The sequence below is a fragment of the Triticum urartu genome, chromosome 5A (assembly GCF_056163025.1).
Source record: "Triticum urartu cultivar PI428250 chromosome 5A, HENAU_Tu73, whole genome shotgun sequence".
Lineage (NCBI taxonomy): Eukaryota > Viridiplantae > Streptophyta > Magnoliopsida > Poales > Poaceae > Triticum > Triticum urartu.
Genome location: NC_141877.1, coordinates 581,474,985 through 581,492,348, shown reverse-complemented (window position 1 = coordinate 581,492,348; position 17,364 = coordinate 581,474,985). Strand labels below are relative to the sequence as shown.

General features: G+C 49.5%; 1 pseudogene; it reads left to right on the top strand.

The window, feature by feature from the left end:
- The first annotated feature begins 12,267 nt into the window (after positions 1–12,267).
- LOC147973043 (uncharacterized) lies at positions 12,268–13,296 on the top strand (annotated as a pseudogene).
- Positions 13,297–17,364: the final 4,068 nt, after the last annotated feature.

Sequence of the window (17,364 nt, the reverse complement as noted above, 5' to 3'; positions counted from 1 at the left end):
AGGAAACGAGGTAAAAAACATGCAGGTTACCAGAGTTCGAACTCGGGACCTGCAGTTTGATAAATATTGTAGCGACCAACCCATCCAGCACACCTTGCATGTTCAATCCAAAGTTTACTTTCCTACTAAATAGTACCGCCTCGCTGCTTTACATCCAACTCACCCAATTTAAATATGTCTTTGAGTTTTTTGGGTATTAGGAAGCGGTGAATCATGAGAAAGATATTACAAAAGAAAGAGAGGCTAATTATTACTGCACGCCCATTTAAAAGAGGATTTCCAACGTGATCAAAATAAGGAAGGAAAAAGTAGCTCAGGGAATAAGGAAGGAAAGAGAGACTAATTGGCATTCTATATATGTGATGGGCTATATTATAAACGGGAAAGAAAATAGAAGCTAATTCGCATTCTATATATGTGGTCGGCTATAAACGGATCCAAGGAAACATGCAAGAAAGAAATCAAAGGCATCCACCAGGGCCAACCTTTTACACCCATCCGGCCATGCTCTTAATAATAGATCGCACACACCAATAGGTAGGGAAATAAAAAAGAAGTTGGCATTCCTAAGGAAATGAGCGGCAGGCACTTCTAAAACATAATACTATAAAACAGTAGACATGAAACATATTTTTGTGGGGAATTAATATGCAAATATAGGTACAAGATAATATAGACACTTGATGCATTGCATCTGAAGTTATATCATGTGTTAATTATTTATTTTATAGCCTCTGTAATGGTGAAATGAGCCTTGGCAAGCTAGCTGCTGAGACTGCATGCACGCGAGACGGACCCCATCCAAATTCCAGGGGTGCCAAAATCAGAGATTGATATTACTAGGTCAAGACATATTGTTCAAAGAAAAACAACTACTGGTCAAGTGATTAGGTGCTAATCGGCTTTTAAGAGCGAAATAAATGAAAAGGACTCGCCCTAAAATACAGGCCAACCTCACGTCTCTCTCTCTCTCCCTGTATTTTTGTTTCTCATTCACTGCATGGTTCTTAGTAGAGCGACCCCATCCCATGTGATGCCTGCCATTCATGGTCTCCAACCTTTCACCCCTCTAAAGTTTCTACTGTCATAATTTTTGTTCTTTCTGATACATCATTAATTTGGGTAGATTTAAATTTTAAGATAAAATGTGAACTCCCTGAAAAAATATGTAGCACCGCAATAATTTATACAGATATTTTAATTTATATTTTTAAATATAGGGCCTAATTTTGATTTTGCAGAAGACCCCGAATTTTGAAGGTACGACCATTCAGAAGAAAAGTTAGTACATGTCTCCAAACTCCATCGTGTGGCAATGTCTTCACTGGACTTTGTTTCAGTTTACAACAATATATATTTATGAGGTAAAATACCATGTTATTTTTTATAAGCACAAATATAATAAGTGGAGCTTATGGCTACACCGGTGCCAAAAAATTGGTCACTCGCAAAGATTAAAAGATAATGCATTGCCAGTTAAAGTAAAGAATTAACACATGCACTTTGATTAATAAATATGGAAAAAATGTACAGTGGATTAAAATTAGTAATAGTAATTCAACTATATAATAGACAAATCCAAATGCTCATGTAATGATTTGATTCTTTACTGAGGAAATTTATTAATTTTCTTAATAATCTTAAAGTGATTTTGTTAGCTAGCCTAATTTGTTAGTTACATTAAAAGGTCATAAATTTGATGGTATGTACTATTAATAATCTTTGTGCTTATTATTAATGATAGGAAGTTATGTTAATAAACATATGGTTAGCAGTATTTGCTTTGCTCTGTACCAAAGCATGGGTGTAGTCTCGGGCACTGCAACCATTGTCGGTGACAGTGGGAAGGAGGACGTCCATTGTCACGGATGGGCGTCATGTTGAGAAAAGGATTTGACCTATGGGGTCTTGAAACAGGAGCGTGCAATTTTTTCTCTCCCGTTGCAACGCACGGGCATTTTTGTTAGTTTAAACTAATAATAATTTTAGTCCTGCCCGATGGGTGCCTGATTAGGTCTGGTAACTTGATGGGTTCGGGTATGGGACTAATTTGAGATCCGATCTGGTCAAACCTGACCCGACTGCCAGGTTGAGCTCCGCTCCTCTCCCCGAACCCCTCGAGAACGAATGGCAGAGTTGAGCTGACCAGCCCCACCGCCTTCTCGATCTCTGACTAGCAGCTGCTAGCTTGTCTATACTCGTTTTTCACGATGTGAGCCCAAAACAGACGTCCAATAGCTTGTCTATATGGTCGTCCAAATATACACATCCTCTAAATCGACAGTGACAATGTCCATGCCTGGACAATGTGAAGGCGTGGTCTAAACTCAGCTGCAGTCGTGATTTTTTTTCTCTCCCCGGCAACGGTCCACCTGTCATAGTCCCTGTATATAGACGTTCTGATGCAAAACTAGACGTGTATATGAGGGGATCTTTTTAGACCATTATCTATATGAATATATAGACATCCAAATATGCACATGCTATTGGAGATGCTCTAAGACGGCCACGCACGGAGGCCAAGAGGAGGTGCTTGTCTTTCTTGTGAAGCATCATTCTGATTCAGAATTTCTGGACAAGCAGCCTGGCGGGAGCTGTATAGTCGTCTCCTCCGCCGCGTCGACGTCCAGAGCGCAAGCGAAGATCCCGTAGGACCCCTCCCATTCTTAGAAGTTGGCAGGGCAGAGCCAGTAGACGGTGCGGCCAATGACGACGACCAGGCGGGAGGAGGCACGCAGATGGGGCGGGGCACTGCTTAGGGAGGGGGGCTTCTCGGACAGCTCCCCATTGACCCTCGAAGAAGTTCTTCGAGGAGAAGATCTAGAACTTCATGTGATTGTCCGTGAGGAGCAGCTCATAGGAGCTCCCGACGTTGGAAAAATATATAATAGAGCACCTGCACCCTAGCCATCCATTTTTCGCATTGTAATTCGTGCAAGTATATTTTTATTTTTTATTTCTCCCACACAAAACTGTTGGAAATATGCCCTAGAGGCAATAATAAAAGTATTATTATTATATTTCTTTGATCATGATAATTGTCTTTATTCATGCTATAACTGTATTATCCGGAAATCGTAATACACGTGTGAATACATAGACCATAATATGTCCCTAGTAAGCCTCTAGTTGACTAGCTCGTTGATCAACAGATAGTCATGGTTTCCTGGCTATGGACATTGGATGTCATTGATAACGGGATCACATCATTAGGAGAATGATGTGATGGACAAGACCTAATCCTAAGCATAGCACAAGATCGTGTAGTTCGTTTGCTAGAGCTTTTCCAATGTCAAGTATCTTTTCCTTTGACCATGAGATCGCGTAACTCCCGGATACCGTAAGAATGCTTTGGGTGCATCAAACGTCACAACGTAACTGGGTGACTATAAAGGTGCATTACAGGTATTTCCGAAAGTGTCTGTTGGGTTGACACGGATCGAGACTGGGATTTGTCACTCCATATAACGGAGAGGTATCACTGGGCCCACTCGGTGATGCATCATCATTATGAGCTCAAGGTGACCAAGTGGTTGATCACGGGATCATGCATTACGGTACGAGTAAAGTGACTTGCCGGTAACAAGACTGAACAAGGTATTGGGATACCAACGATCGAGTCTCGGGCAAGTAACATACCGATTGACAAAGGGAATTGTATACGGGGTTGATTAAATCCTCGACATCGTGGTTCATCCGATGAGATCATCGTGGAGCATGTGGGAGCCAACATGGGTATCCAGATCCCGCTGTTGGTTATTGACCGGAGAGTTGCCTCGGTCATGTCTGCATGTCTCCCGAACCGGTAGGGTCTACACACTTAAGGTTCGGTGACGCTAGGGTTATGAAGATATGTGTATGCAGTAACCCGAATATTGTTCGGAGTCCCGGATGAGATCTCGGACGTCACGAGGAGTTCTGGAATGGTCCGGAGGCAAAGAATTATATATAGGAAGTGCTATTTCGGCCATCGGGACAAGTTTCGGGGTTATCGGTATTGTACCGGGACCACCGGAGGGGTCCCGGGGGCCCACCGGGTGGGGCCACCTGTCCCGGGGGGCCACATGGGCTGCAGGGGGTGCGCCTTGGCCTACATGGGCCAAGGGCACCAGCCCTACTAGGCCCATGCGCCTAGGGTTTCCATGGGGGAGGAGTCCCACTAGTGGAAGGCACCCCTAGGTGCCTTGGGGGGGAGGGAAACCTCCCCTTGGCCGCCGCACCTAGGAGATTGGATCTCCTAGGCTGCGCACCCCCCCTTGGCCCTCCTATATATAGTGGGGGAGAGGAGGGACTTGACACACCAGCCCCTGGCGCCTCCCTCTCTCCCCGTTACGTCTCTCTCTTGTAGTATAGGCGAAGCCCTGCTACTGTGACGCCCTGCATCCACCACCTCGCCGTCGTGCTGCTGGATCTTCATCAACCTCTCCCCCCCCTTGCTGGATCAAGAAAGGAGGAGACGTCATCCGTTCCGTACGTGTGTTGAACGCGGAGGTGCCGTCCGTTCGGCACTTGGTCATCGGTGATTTGGATCACGTCGTGTTCGACTACATCATCCCCGTTCTTTGAACGCTTCCGCTCGCGATCTACAAGGTACGTAGATGCATCCGATCACTCGTTGCTAGATGAACTCCTAGATGGATCTTGGTGAAACGAGTAGGAAAATTTTTGTTTTCTGCAACGTTCCCCAACAGTGGCATCATGAGCTAGGTTTATGCGTAGTTCTCTTGCACGAGTAGAACACAAAGTAGTTGTGGGCGTTGATTTTGTTCAATATGCTTGCCGTTACTAGTCTTATCTTGATTCGGTGGCATCGTGGGATGAAGCGGACCGGACCGACCTTACACGTACTCTTACGTGAGACAGGTTCCACCGACTGACATGCACTAGTTGCATAAGGTGGCTAGCGGGTGTCTGTCTCTCCTACTTTAGTCGGATCGGATTCGATGAAAAGGGTCCTTATGAAGGGTAAATAGCAATTGGCATATCACGTTGTGGTCTTTGCGTAGGTAAGAAACGTTCTTGCTAGAAACCCATAGCAGCCACGTAAAACATGCAAACAACAATTAGAGGACGTCTAACTTGTTTTTGCAGGGTATGCTATGTGATGTGATATGGCCAAAAGGATGTGATGAATGATATATGTGATGTATGAGATTGATCATGTTCTTGTAATAGGAATCACGACTTACATGTCGATGAGTATGACGGTGACAGGATGATCATGCAGCCCCAAGATGGAGATCAAAGGAGCTATGTGATATTGGCCATATCATGTCACTATTATTATTTGATTGCATGTGATGTTTATCATGTTTTGCATCTTGTTTACTTAGAACGACGGTAGTGAATAAGATGATCCCTTACAACAATTTCAAGAAGTGTTCTCCCCTAACTGTGCACCGTTGCTACAGTTCGTCGTTTCGAAGCACCACGTGTTAATCGGGTGTGATAGATCCTTACGTTCACATATAACGGGTGTAAGACAGTTTTACACATGCAAAAACACTTAGGGTTAACTTGACGAGCCTAGCATGTACAGACATGGCCTCGGAACACAGAGACCGAAAGGTCGAACACGAGTCGTATGGAAGATACGATCAACGTGAAGATGTTCACCGACGATGACTAGTCCGTCTCACGTGTTAATCGGACACGGCTTAGTCGACTCGGATCGTGTAACACTTAGATGACTAGAGGGATGTCTAATCTGAGTGGGAGTTCATTAATAATTTGATTAGATGAACTTAATTATCATGAACTTAGTCTAAAACCTTTACAATATGTCTTGTAGATCAAATGGCCAACGTTGTATTCAATTTCAACGCGTTCCTAGAGAAAACCAAGCTGAAAGACGATGGCAGCAACTATACGGACTGGGTCCGGAACCTGAGGATCATCCTCATAGCTGCCAAGAAAGATTATGTCCTACAAGCACCGCTAGGTGATCCATCCGTCCCACAGAACCAAGACGCTATGAACGCTTGGCAGACACGTACTGATGACTACTCCCTCGTTCAGTGCGGCATGCTTTACAGCTTAGAGCCGGGGCTCCAAAAGCGTTTTGAGAGACATGGAGCATATGAGATGTTCGAAGAGCTAAAAATGGTTTTTCAAGCTCATGCCCGGATCGAGAGATATGAAGTCTCCGATAAGTTCTTCAGCTGTAAGATGGAGGAAAATAGTTCTGTTAGTGAGCACATACTCACTATGTCTGGGCTACATAACCGCTTGACTCAGCTGGGAGTTGATCTCCCGGATGACGCGGTCATTGACAGAATCCTCCAGTCGCTTCCACCAAGCTACAAGAGCTTTGTGATGAACTTCAATATGTAGGGGATGGTAAAGACCATTCCTGAAGTATTTGCTATGCTGAAATCAGCAGAGGTAGAAGTCAAGAAGGAACATCAAGTGTTGATAATGAATAAAACCACTAAGTTCAAGAAGGGCAAGGGTAAAAAGAACTTCAAGAAGGACGGCAAGGAAGTTGCTGCACCCGGCAAGCAAGCTGTCGGGAAGAAGTCAAAGAATGGACCCAAGCCTGAGACAGAGTGCTTTTATTGCAAAGGGAAGGGTCACTGGAAGCGGAACTGCCCCAAATACTTAGCGGACAAGAAGGCCGGCAACACCAAAGGTATATTTGATATACATGTAATTGATGTGTACCTTACCAGTACTCGTAGTAACTCCTGGGTATTTGATACCGGTGCCGTTGCTCATATTTGTAACTCACCGCAGGAGCTGCAGAATAAACGGAAACTGGCGAAGGACGAGGTGACGATGCGCGTCGGGAATGGTTCCAAGGTCGATGTGATCGCCGTCGGCACGCTACCTCTACATTTACCTACGGGATTAGTTATAAACCTCAATAATTGTTATTTAGTGCCATGTTTGAGCATGAACATTGTATCAGGATCTCGTTTAATACGAGATGGCTACTCATTTAAATCCGAGAATAATGGTTGTTCTATTTATGTGAGAGATATGTTTTATGGTCATGCTCCGATAGTCAATGGTTTATTCTTAATGAATCTCGAGCGTATTACTACACATGTTCATAGTGTGAGTACCAAAAGATGTAAGGTTGATAATGATAGTCCCACATACTTGTGGCACTGCCGCCTTGGTCACATAGGTGTCAAACGCATGAAGAAGCTCCATGCAGATGGACTTTTAGAGTCTCTTGATTATGAATCATTTGACACGTGCGAACCATGCCTCATGGGAAAAATGACCAAGACTCCGTTCTCAGGAACAATGGAGCGAGCAACCAACTTATTGGAAATCATACATACTGATGTGTGCGGTCCAATGAGTGTTGAGGCTCGCGGTGGCTATCGTTATGTTCTCACCCTCACTGATGACTTGAGTAGATATGGGTATGTCTACTTAATGAAACACAAGTCTGAAGCCTTTGAAAAGTTCAAGGAATTTCAGAGTGAGGTTGAAAATCAACGTGACAGGAAAATCAAGTTTCTACGATCAGATCGTGGAGGAGAATACTTGAGTTACGAATTTGGCACACACTTAAGAAAATGTGGAATAGTTTCACAACTCACGCCGCCTGGAACACCTCAGCGTAATGGTGTGTCCGAACGTCGTAATCGCACTCTATTAGATATGGTGCGATCTATGATGTCTCTTACCGATTTACCGCTATCTTTTTGGGGCTATGCTTTAGAGACTGCCGCATTCACTTTAAATAGGGCTCCGTCGAAATCCGTTGAGACGACACCGTATGAATTATGGTTTGGGAAGAAACCTAAGCTGTCGTTTCTAAAAGTTTGGGGATGCGATGCTTATGTCAAGAAACTTCAACCTGAAAAGCTCGAACCCAAGTCGGAAAAATGCATCTTCATAGGATACCCTAAAGAAACTGCTGGGTATACCTTCTACCTCAGATCCGAAGGCAAGATCTTTGTTGCCAGGAATGGATCCTTTCTAGAGAAAGAGTTTCTCTCGAAAGAAGTAAGTGGGAGGAAAGTAGAACTTGATGAAGTATTGCCTCTTGAACCGGTAAATGGCGCAACTCAAGAAAATGTTCCTGAGGTGCTAGCACCGACTAGAGAGGAAGTTATTCATGATGATCAAGATACTTCTGATCAAGCTCCTACTGAAATTTGAAGGTCCACAAGAACACGTTCCGCACCAGAGTGGTACGGCAACCCTGTCTTGGAAATCATGTTGTTAGACAACGGTGAACCTTCGAACTATGAAGAAGCGATGGCGGGCCAGATTCCGACAAATGGCTAGAAGCCATGAAATCCGAGATAGGATCCATGTATGAAAACGAAGTATGGACTTTGACTGACTTGCCCGTTGAACGGCGAGCCATAGAAAATAAATGGATCTTTAAGAAGAAGACAGACGCGGATGGTAATGTGACCATCTATAAAGCTCGGCTTGTTGCTAAGGGTTATCGACAAGTTCAAGGAATTGACTACGATGAGACTTTCTCACCGGTAGCGAAGCTAAAGTCCGTCCGAATCATGTTAGCAATTGCCGCATTCTACGATTATGAAATATGGCAAATGGACGTCAAAACGGCATTCCTTAATGGTTTCCTTAAGGAAGAATTGTATATGATGCAGCCGGAAGGTTTTGTCGATCCTGAGAATGCTAACAAGGTGTGCAAGCTCCAACGCTCGATTTATGGGCTGGTGCAAGCATCTCGGAGTTGGAACATTCGCTTTGATGAGATGATCAAAGCGTTTGGGTTTACGCAGACTTATGGAGAAGCCTGCGTTTACAAGAAAGTGAGTGGGAGCTCTGTAGCATTTCTCATACTATATGTAGATGACATACTTTTGATGGGAAATGATATAGAACTCTTGGACAGCATCAAGGCCTACTTGAATAAGAGTTTTTCAATGAAGGACCTTGGAGAAGCTGCTTATATATTAGGCATCAAGATCTATAGAGATAGATCAAGACGCCTCATAGGTCTTTCACAAAGCACATACCTTGATAAAATTTTGAAGAAGTTCAAAATGGATCAGTCCAAGAAAGGGTTCTTGCCTGTTTTGCAAGGAGTGAGATTGAGCTCGGCTCAATGCCCGACCACGGCAGAAGATATAGAAGAGATGAGTGTCATCCCCTATGCCTCAGCCATAGGTTCTATTATGTATGCCATGCTGTGTACCAGACCTGATGTAAACCTTGCCGTAATTTTGGTAGGAAGGTACCAAAGTAATCCCGGTAAGGAACACTGGACAGCGGTCAAGAATATCCTGAAGTACCTGAAAAGGACTAAGGAAATGTTTCTCGTTTATGGAGGTGACGAAGAGCTCGTCATAAAGGGTTACGTCGACGCTAGCTTCGACACAGATCTGGATGACTCTAAGTCACAAACCGGATACGTGTATATGTTGAATGGTGGAGCAGTGAGCTGGTGCAGCTGCAAACAGAGCGTCGTGGCGGGATCTACATGTGAAGCGGAGTACATGGCAGCCTCGGAGGCAGCACATGAAGCAATATGGGTGAAGGAGTTCATCACCGACCTAGGAGTCATACCCAATGCGTCGGGGCCAATCAAACTCTTTTGTGACAACACTGGGGCTATTGCACTTGCCAAGGAGCCCAGGTTTCACAAGAAGACAAGGCACATCAAGCGTCGCTTCAACTCCATTCGTGAAAATGTTCAAGATGGAGACATAGAGATTTGTAAAGTACATACGGATCTGAATATAGCAGATCCGTTGACTAAACCTCTCCCTAGGGCAAAACATGATCAACACCAGAATTCCATGGGTGTTTGATTCATCACAATGTAACTAGATTATTGACTCTAGTGCAAGTGGGAGACTGTTGGAAATATGCCCTAGAGGCAATAATAAAAGTATTATTATTATATTTCTTTGATCATGATAATTGTCTTTATTCATGCTATAACTGTATTATCCGGAAATCGTAATACACGTGTGAATACATAAACCATAATATGTCCCTAGTAAGCCTCTAGTTGACTAGCTCGTTGATCAACAGATAGTCATGGTTTCCTGGCTATGGACATTGGATGTCATTAATAACGGGATCACATCATTAGGAGAATGATGTGATGGAAAAGACCTAATCCTAAGCATAGCACAAGATCGTGTAGTTCGTTTGCTAGAGCTTTTCCAATGTCAAGTATCTTTTCCTTTGACCATGAGATCGTGTAACTCTCGGATACCGTAAGAATGCTTTGGGTGTATCAAACGTCACAACGTAACTGGGTGACTATAAAGGTGCATTACAGGTATTTCCGAAAGTGTCTGTTGGGTTGACACGGATCGAGACTGGGATTTGTCACTCCATATAACGGAGAGGTATCACTGGGCCCACTCGGTGATGCATCATCATTATGAGCTCAAGGTGACCAAGTGGTTGATCACGGGATCATGCATTACGGTACGAGTAAAGTGACTTGCCGGTAACGAGACTGAACAAGGTATTGGGATACCAACGATCGAGTCTCGGGCAAGTAACATACCGATTGACAAAGGGAATTGTATACGGGGTTGATTAAATCCTCGACATCGTGGTTCATCCGATGAGATCATCGTGGAGCATGTGGGAGCCAACATGGGTATCCAGATCCCGCTGTTGGTTATTGACCGGAGAGTCGTCTCGGTCATGTCTGCATGTCTCCCGAACCCGTAGGGTCTACACACTTAAGGTTCGGTGACGCTAGGGTTATGAAGATATGTGTATGCAGTAACCCGAATATTGTTCGGAGTCCCGGATGAGATCCCGGACGTCACGAGGAGTTCCGGAATGGTCCGGAGGTAAAGAATTATATATAGGAAGTGCTGTTTCGGCCATCGGGACAAGTTTCGGGGTTATCGGTATTGTACCGGGACCACCAGAGGGGTCCCGGGGGCCCACCGGGTGGGGCCACCTGTCCCGGGGGGCCACATGGGCTGCAGGAGGTGCTCCTTGGCCTACATGGGCCAAGGGCACCAGCCCTACTAGGCCCATGCGCCTAGGGTTTCCATGAGGGAGGAGTCCCACTAGTGGAAGGCACCCCTAGGTGCCTTGGGGGGGAGGGAAACCTCCCCTTGGCCGCCGCACCTAGGAGATTGGATCTCCTAGGCTGCACACCACCCCCCCTTGGCCCTCCTATATATAGTGGGGGAGAGGAGGGACTTGACACACCAGCCCCTGGCGCCTCCCTCTCTCCCCGTTACGTCTCTCTCTTGTAGTATAGGCGAAGCCCTGCTACTGTGACGCCCTGCATCCACCACCACGCCGTTGTGCTGCTGGATCTTCATCAACCTCTCCCCCCCCCTTGCTGGATCAAGAAAGGAGGAGACGTCATCCGTTCCGTACGTGTGTTGAACGTGGAGGTGCCGTCCGTTCGGCACTTGGTCATCGGTGATTTGGATCACGTCGTGTTCGACTACATCATCCCCGTTCTTTGAACGCTTCCGCTCGCGATCTACAAGGTACGTAGATGCATCCGATCACTCGTTGCTAGATGAACTCCTAGATGGATCTTGGTGAAACGAGTAGGAAAATTTTTGTTTTCTGCAACGTTCCCCAACAAAAACATATCTTAAAGTAAAAACCTATGCAGCGTGACAAATCTTTCTAAGTACAATCTAGGATAAATCTTTCAGATTTTTTTGTCAAACATAAATATAGAAAATACATTTTGTTTGATTAAAAAAAATCATATTTTTAGTATTTATGTCGAATAAATAATTCTTAAAGATTTATCCTAGATTCTACTTAGAAAGCTTTGCCACGCTGCACAGATTTGAACTTCAAGATATGATTTATGCGGGAGAAACAAAAAAGAAAAAATTCATATAGAAAGTTAGTTGTGTCGCACGGATCTTAAAGCGATATTGAAGATCTAAGGCCAACTCCACCGCGCGACCCTATCCTGTCCGGCCCCGTCCGTTTGGGGTAAAAGGGACAAAGGAGGCGGCCCAGCGCGCGACGGCCCGGACCCATCTTGTCCGTTTTGTATCCGGGCCGACCCATTTCGAGCGCAAACTTGCGTCGGGTTTGGGTCGCGGCGGACACCAAACGGACGCGCGCTCGTCCGCATCGGGGCCACGTGGCAGGCGGCCACCCACCTTCCACCCACCCACATCAATGCGCACGAGCGGGCGGCCCCACCTGTCATCCGCACGTCGAGCGGTCGCCGTCCTTCTTTAAGTAGGAAGCGTGGACGGGTCGTCGTCCACACTGCCCCACGCCACCCAGCGGCCTCCTCGAACCCCGACAGCGCAGAAACCCTAGCCTGACTCCTCCTCGAGCTCGCCGGCCGCCCACCTCGCCATGGGCTTCTGGAACGGCAAGGGTAAGCACGACCGCGAGGCCGGCTCCTCCTCGGGGCGCCACCGCGGCTCCATGAAGAAGGAGGAGCCCGCGTCTCCGCCGCGCTCCTCCCGTCGGGCCCCCGCGCCACCGCGGCACTCCTCCCGTCGAGCCCCCGCACTGGCCCCCTTCACCATTGCCCCTAGGCCCTCCGGCGAGCGCGACCGGCAGTACATCTGCGCGGACGTGTGCCGGAGGTACTGGGAGACGAGGACGCCGGTCCCGTGGAGCGACGCCCACCTCCCCAACAGGTGGCACCTCTCCGCGGACCGGGTCCCCATCCCGCCAGTGCCGGCGACTGGCCGTGCACGGCGTGATGAGATCAACCGCCGCCGCCGCCTCCTCCCCGACGATTTGTACTACGACCACAGGTATGCCCCCGACTCGCCGCTCTGGGACACATGGCTCTAGGACGAGCACGACGTGCGGCGCGCGTCCTACTTCGCCAGCACCATGTCGGGGCCGCGGAGGCCACGTGCAGAGCCGCGCAGGCGTACGCGGGTGCGTGGCCTGACGCCCACGCCGCCGCCTTCCCCGTCTCCGTCGCCCCCTCCCCCTCCTCGCATGACAGCGGAGGAGGAGGCCCGCCTCCTGCAGCGTGTCATGGACGACTCCATGAACACGCACGACGAGCGGCAGTGGGACGGCCTGGAGGAGGCCATGGCCCTCTCTGCCGCCAGGGACGTCGCATTCCCGGAGCTGCAGCCGGCGGCCGCCAAGGAAGAGCCGATGGAGGAGGACTCGCCCGCGTTCGACAAGCTCCTGGTCCAGGAGTGGGGCTGGTCGTGCACTGCGCCGGAGATGGCCGCCGACTTGGGCGTGAACTGGTGCCCCGCTCCGGAGCGGGACGCGTCGCCGCGGGAGGAGGTGGTGCAGGCACCTCCGGCCGTCCAGCCCGCCCCCGTCCACCACGCACCGCCGGCCCACCTCTGGACGCCGCCGGAGTACGTCGACCTCGTCAGCGACGACGACGACACCGGCGGCCAGTGAAGACGGCCACGGCCACGGCACCGACGGGCGCGGCAGGAGCGCGCGGGAGGAGTTTTTTTTATTTTCTTCTTATGTTAATTATGAATCTGGGCCTTTTAAGTGGCCGTTGAAACTGGGCCGTTTTGTGGCCAACCTATATATATGTTTTATGTTTTTTTAAAATGCGTTTATTTACTTTTTTAGTCATTTAATTATTATTTTTAATCCCGTGCACCCCGGACATGATTTGGGGTGCGGCCGCGCGATGGGCGCACGCATGACCCAATGGACACAGCCGGACACGGGCGTACCCATCGGCGCCCCAAAGGGACAGATTCAGGCCAATTCGGACGTCCGTTTAAGATCGCGCGATGGAGTTGGTCTAAGATAACAGAACCGGGGTGCATGTGTTCTAAAAATCCAAACCCGGCGTTGCCGCCGTCGCCGCTGCTGAGGAACGCGTGGTAGTCGTCGCGCACGCTGGTGGGAGGGAGATGGGCGATGCGGCCGGTGACGGTATTGTAGACGTGCAGCTCTAAGAGGCCGGGAGACTCGGGGTCGATGGAAGGAACTTTGTAGCGGCGGCGGAGGAGTAGGCCGTCGCGCGCCGCCAGGGACTCGAACGGTTTCCAGAGGCTGCTGTCGGTGTCGAGGTGGACGCAGTGCTTGGATGGAGACGGGGTGTGGATCACGCGACGGGCGGGCACCACGCTGTATTTGGTCCACCGAAGGAAGGAGAGTCCAAGGAGGAGGGCGGGGTCGAAGCCGGAGCGCGAGGCGGCAACGGAAGGCGGGGTCGAGGATGGCGCAACGGTCGATCCTGATGGTCGCGGCGTAGCGGACGAGGTTGTCAGGTCGGAGCGCGCGACGATCTCGAGCAGGAGATCGATCGGGAGGGCTCCTGTCACCGGCGCTGTCGTGCTCTCCGTGCTGCTGCACCTGCGAGCGCGTCGTTCGGTCGACATCGTCGTTGGCTTGTTAGGCGTGAGATCGTTGGACTCTCTTTTTCCTTCCAGCAGTCACGACTCATGACTCGTAGAATATTGGAAGCTCTAGCTTTTTTTTTAGGATCATTGGAAGCTGTAGCTTTTTTTTGGACAACGCTAAAGCCCACACGTGTGGTGGGAGCCAAACCGCCCACACGCCATATAACATACAGACTACGACATGTCAGCGCATACATGCATGTTTTAGTTTTTAAAATGTTTTATCTTTTAAATGAAAATCTGATTGAAGATCCGTTTTCACCATTAAATATATTTCGACATGAGGTCTAGTTTTGAAGATCTCGCCGAGACTGATTTAATGGTGAAAACGGATTTTTAATTCTCTTTTTAAATTAGGAGATAAAATATTTTTAAGTCGAAAACCAAAAAGATTTTTGTTGATGTCATCTGATTATACGTGACAAAATAAATGATGATGAAGGCGTGTGAGTGATGTGCAAACGACCACACGTGTGGGCGTTAGTTTTTCCGTTTTTTAAGGTAATGGAAGCTCTAGCTAACCAAGGTATCTCTAGGATTCCTATTCTCCAAGGTATCTCTAGCTAACCAACGTTTGCTTTGCTGCTGCTGTTGTAGAAGGTTTAACCAAATAGAGGAGTTTATGAGGGGGAGGGATTAATGGGGAATTGAAGGGATTGGGTGAAAGTGAGGGATTAACCAAATCCTCTCAGATCCCCCTCCACTCCGGGGCTGCAAAACCTCCCTTGTCCAACGAGGCCTTAGGGACATTCCTTTTTGTACTACATTGTTTGCGATGTTGATATTAATAAAGTAGAGCCCACTTTGAGGGTTTCGAAAGAAAAGGCCATCACTGTGTATGAATGTGCAAAATTGGGTATTAAAACATTACACAGTTTCGGCAACAATTCGAATATCACTGTTCCCGAATTACACGGTTTGCGAAAGAAAAGGCCATCACCTCAATTAGCACTCTATATATACCCATAATAACGTAGTACAAATAATGCAGTAAATAATGGAATTGACAGAGCGCATGACCTAGCTACATGCATGTTCAGAAATACTTCATGGCTTGAAGCAAAGAGACCAAATCTTCCTCGTGCCATAACAAAAACGGGTACGCGACCAACGCATTTCGCGAGCAATGGAGCTTGGTGACGACCTTGGTTCCTAGATCAACCCGGAGGAGGTCGCTGCTGCCCCGCACGATAACTGTGCCGCTCCTCTCTCCGAACCCCTCAATAACATATCGAGGAGGCGAGCCGACCTGATCCACCTGCTTCTCAAACTCCACCCTACCGATCCCCAGCCGCCAGTTCCAGGTCGCCAGGGACTCAGGCGACGAGGCCGGCGTCAAGGTCCACATCGATATCCCACCTCTCACGGCGACGAGCAAGCTCAGACGGCCACGCACGGAGGCCAAGAGGAGGTGCTCGTCTTCGTCACGGAGGATCCTTGTGGTTGTGGAGGTGCAGCCTGGCGGGAGCTTCATGGTCGTCGCCTCTGCCGCGTCGACGTCCAGAGCGACGATGCCGTCCGGCTGGTACCCAATCTGGGCGTTTAGGAGGCAGCAGAGGCAGAAGACGGTGCGGCCGATGACGACGGGACGGGAGACAAGCAGCCGTTTCGGCTTTTGGTGGTGCTCGGCGACGGAGGCTTGGCGGATGACGCCCCATTGGCCATGCTTCGAGGAGAAGGTCCGGAACCGCATGTTCCTGCTGTAGACGAGCAGCTCGTAGGAGCCACCGGCGTCGCCGACGCTGAGGAAGACGGGCGCGTACGTCTCGTCGAATTTGGGACAGGAGGTTACGTCTCCGGTGAAGGTGTTGCAGACGCGCAGCTGGAGGTTACCTGACCGCCCGTACCGGCAGAGAAGGAGCAGGCCGTCGCGAGACGTCCGGGGCTCGAATGAGTCCGGGAGGCTGTGGGTGCCCGGGCGGATGTGGATCTGGGGCGGAGTTGGGGTGGGGATCACACGAGGGATGTGTCGCCGTCGCAGGTAGGAAACACCGAGGAGGAGGGAGGGGTCGAAGCCGCGGCCATCGGTCGCAGACAGGAGCGCCAGGGGGCGGCGGAAGGCCAGGTCGACGATGGCGTGGCGGAGGATCCTGCAGGTGGCGGCGCAGCGGACGACGGTTATGGCGTCGGTGCACACGACTATCTCGAGCAGGAGATCGACCCGGAGGGGTTCCCTCGCCGGCGCCGTCCTGCTGCACTTGCGACGGCGTCGTTTGGACGACATCGTCGGCTTGTTGTAATCCAGCCTAGCTAGGCAGGGTTTTTGGAGAATCTAATCTAGGTACAGTATAGGTTTTTATTTTATGGAAAATACTGACGCCCACATGTGTGGTATTTAAAAACCTGCCCACATGCACTCGATGCCGTTCGATCTGTTTGCACGAATTTTACAGCAATTACCATCCGGGTCAAAAGCCACGTAAGCAAACGGTGTTGTGCGGGCGAAACACTACTCGCCCGAACGCGTGTGGCAGTTGACAATTCGGCCCGAACGCGTTAAATGTCGAATCTTAATGCATCTGCCGAGTCCATCGCACCTTATCCTCTCGCCTCAGGCCCCCCATCCCCACTCCACTCGCTAGAGCAGCTGTGGCGGAGCCTTTCCCCCGCATCGACGGTGGCCACGCGCCAAGGAGCTCAACCCCGAGCGACCCCGGCGCCTCTCCCACACTAGCGCAGCCAGGTTTCTTCCCACCGCCCCGTGTCGCTCCTCTTCTTCCCCTCTGCTCGTAATCCCCTCTCATATGTATCTTTGTGGTGACCAGTAGGTGGCCGGCGAGATGGGCGGTGGCAGGCGTGAGGGGCGCGTTGGTGGTGAGCACCGGGTGGATCCCCCTTCTCCCATGGCGACTTGGGTGGCGTTGAGGGAGAGTTGCGTGGTTTTCCCGGCTGTGAGGGGGAGGTCAGGGGGGCGGATGGCTGAAGCGGAGGAGGCAAGCGCGCGCGGCTACTTCTGAGGTTCGAGCTCCGCCGCGCGCCAGTCTATCTGCGTGCTGCCGCCGCGCTACTCGCCAACTCCTGCCCCGGGAACGACGGCGGCGGGCCGGCGGGTATCCCTGGTGGGGCTCGGCCTCCGTGGTGGGCGCAGGCGCGGGCCGGAGCT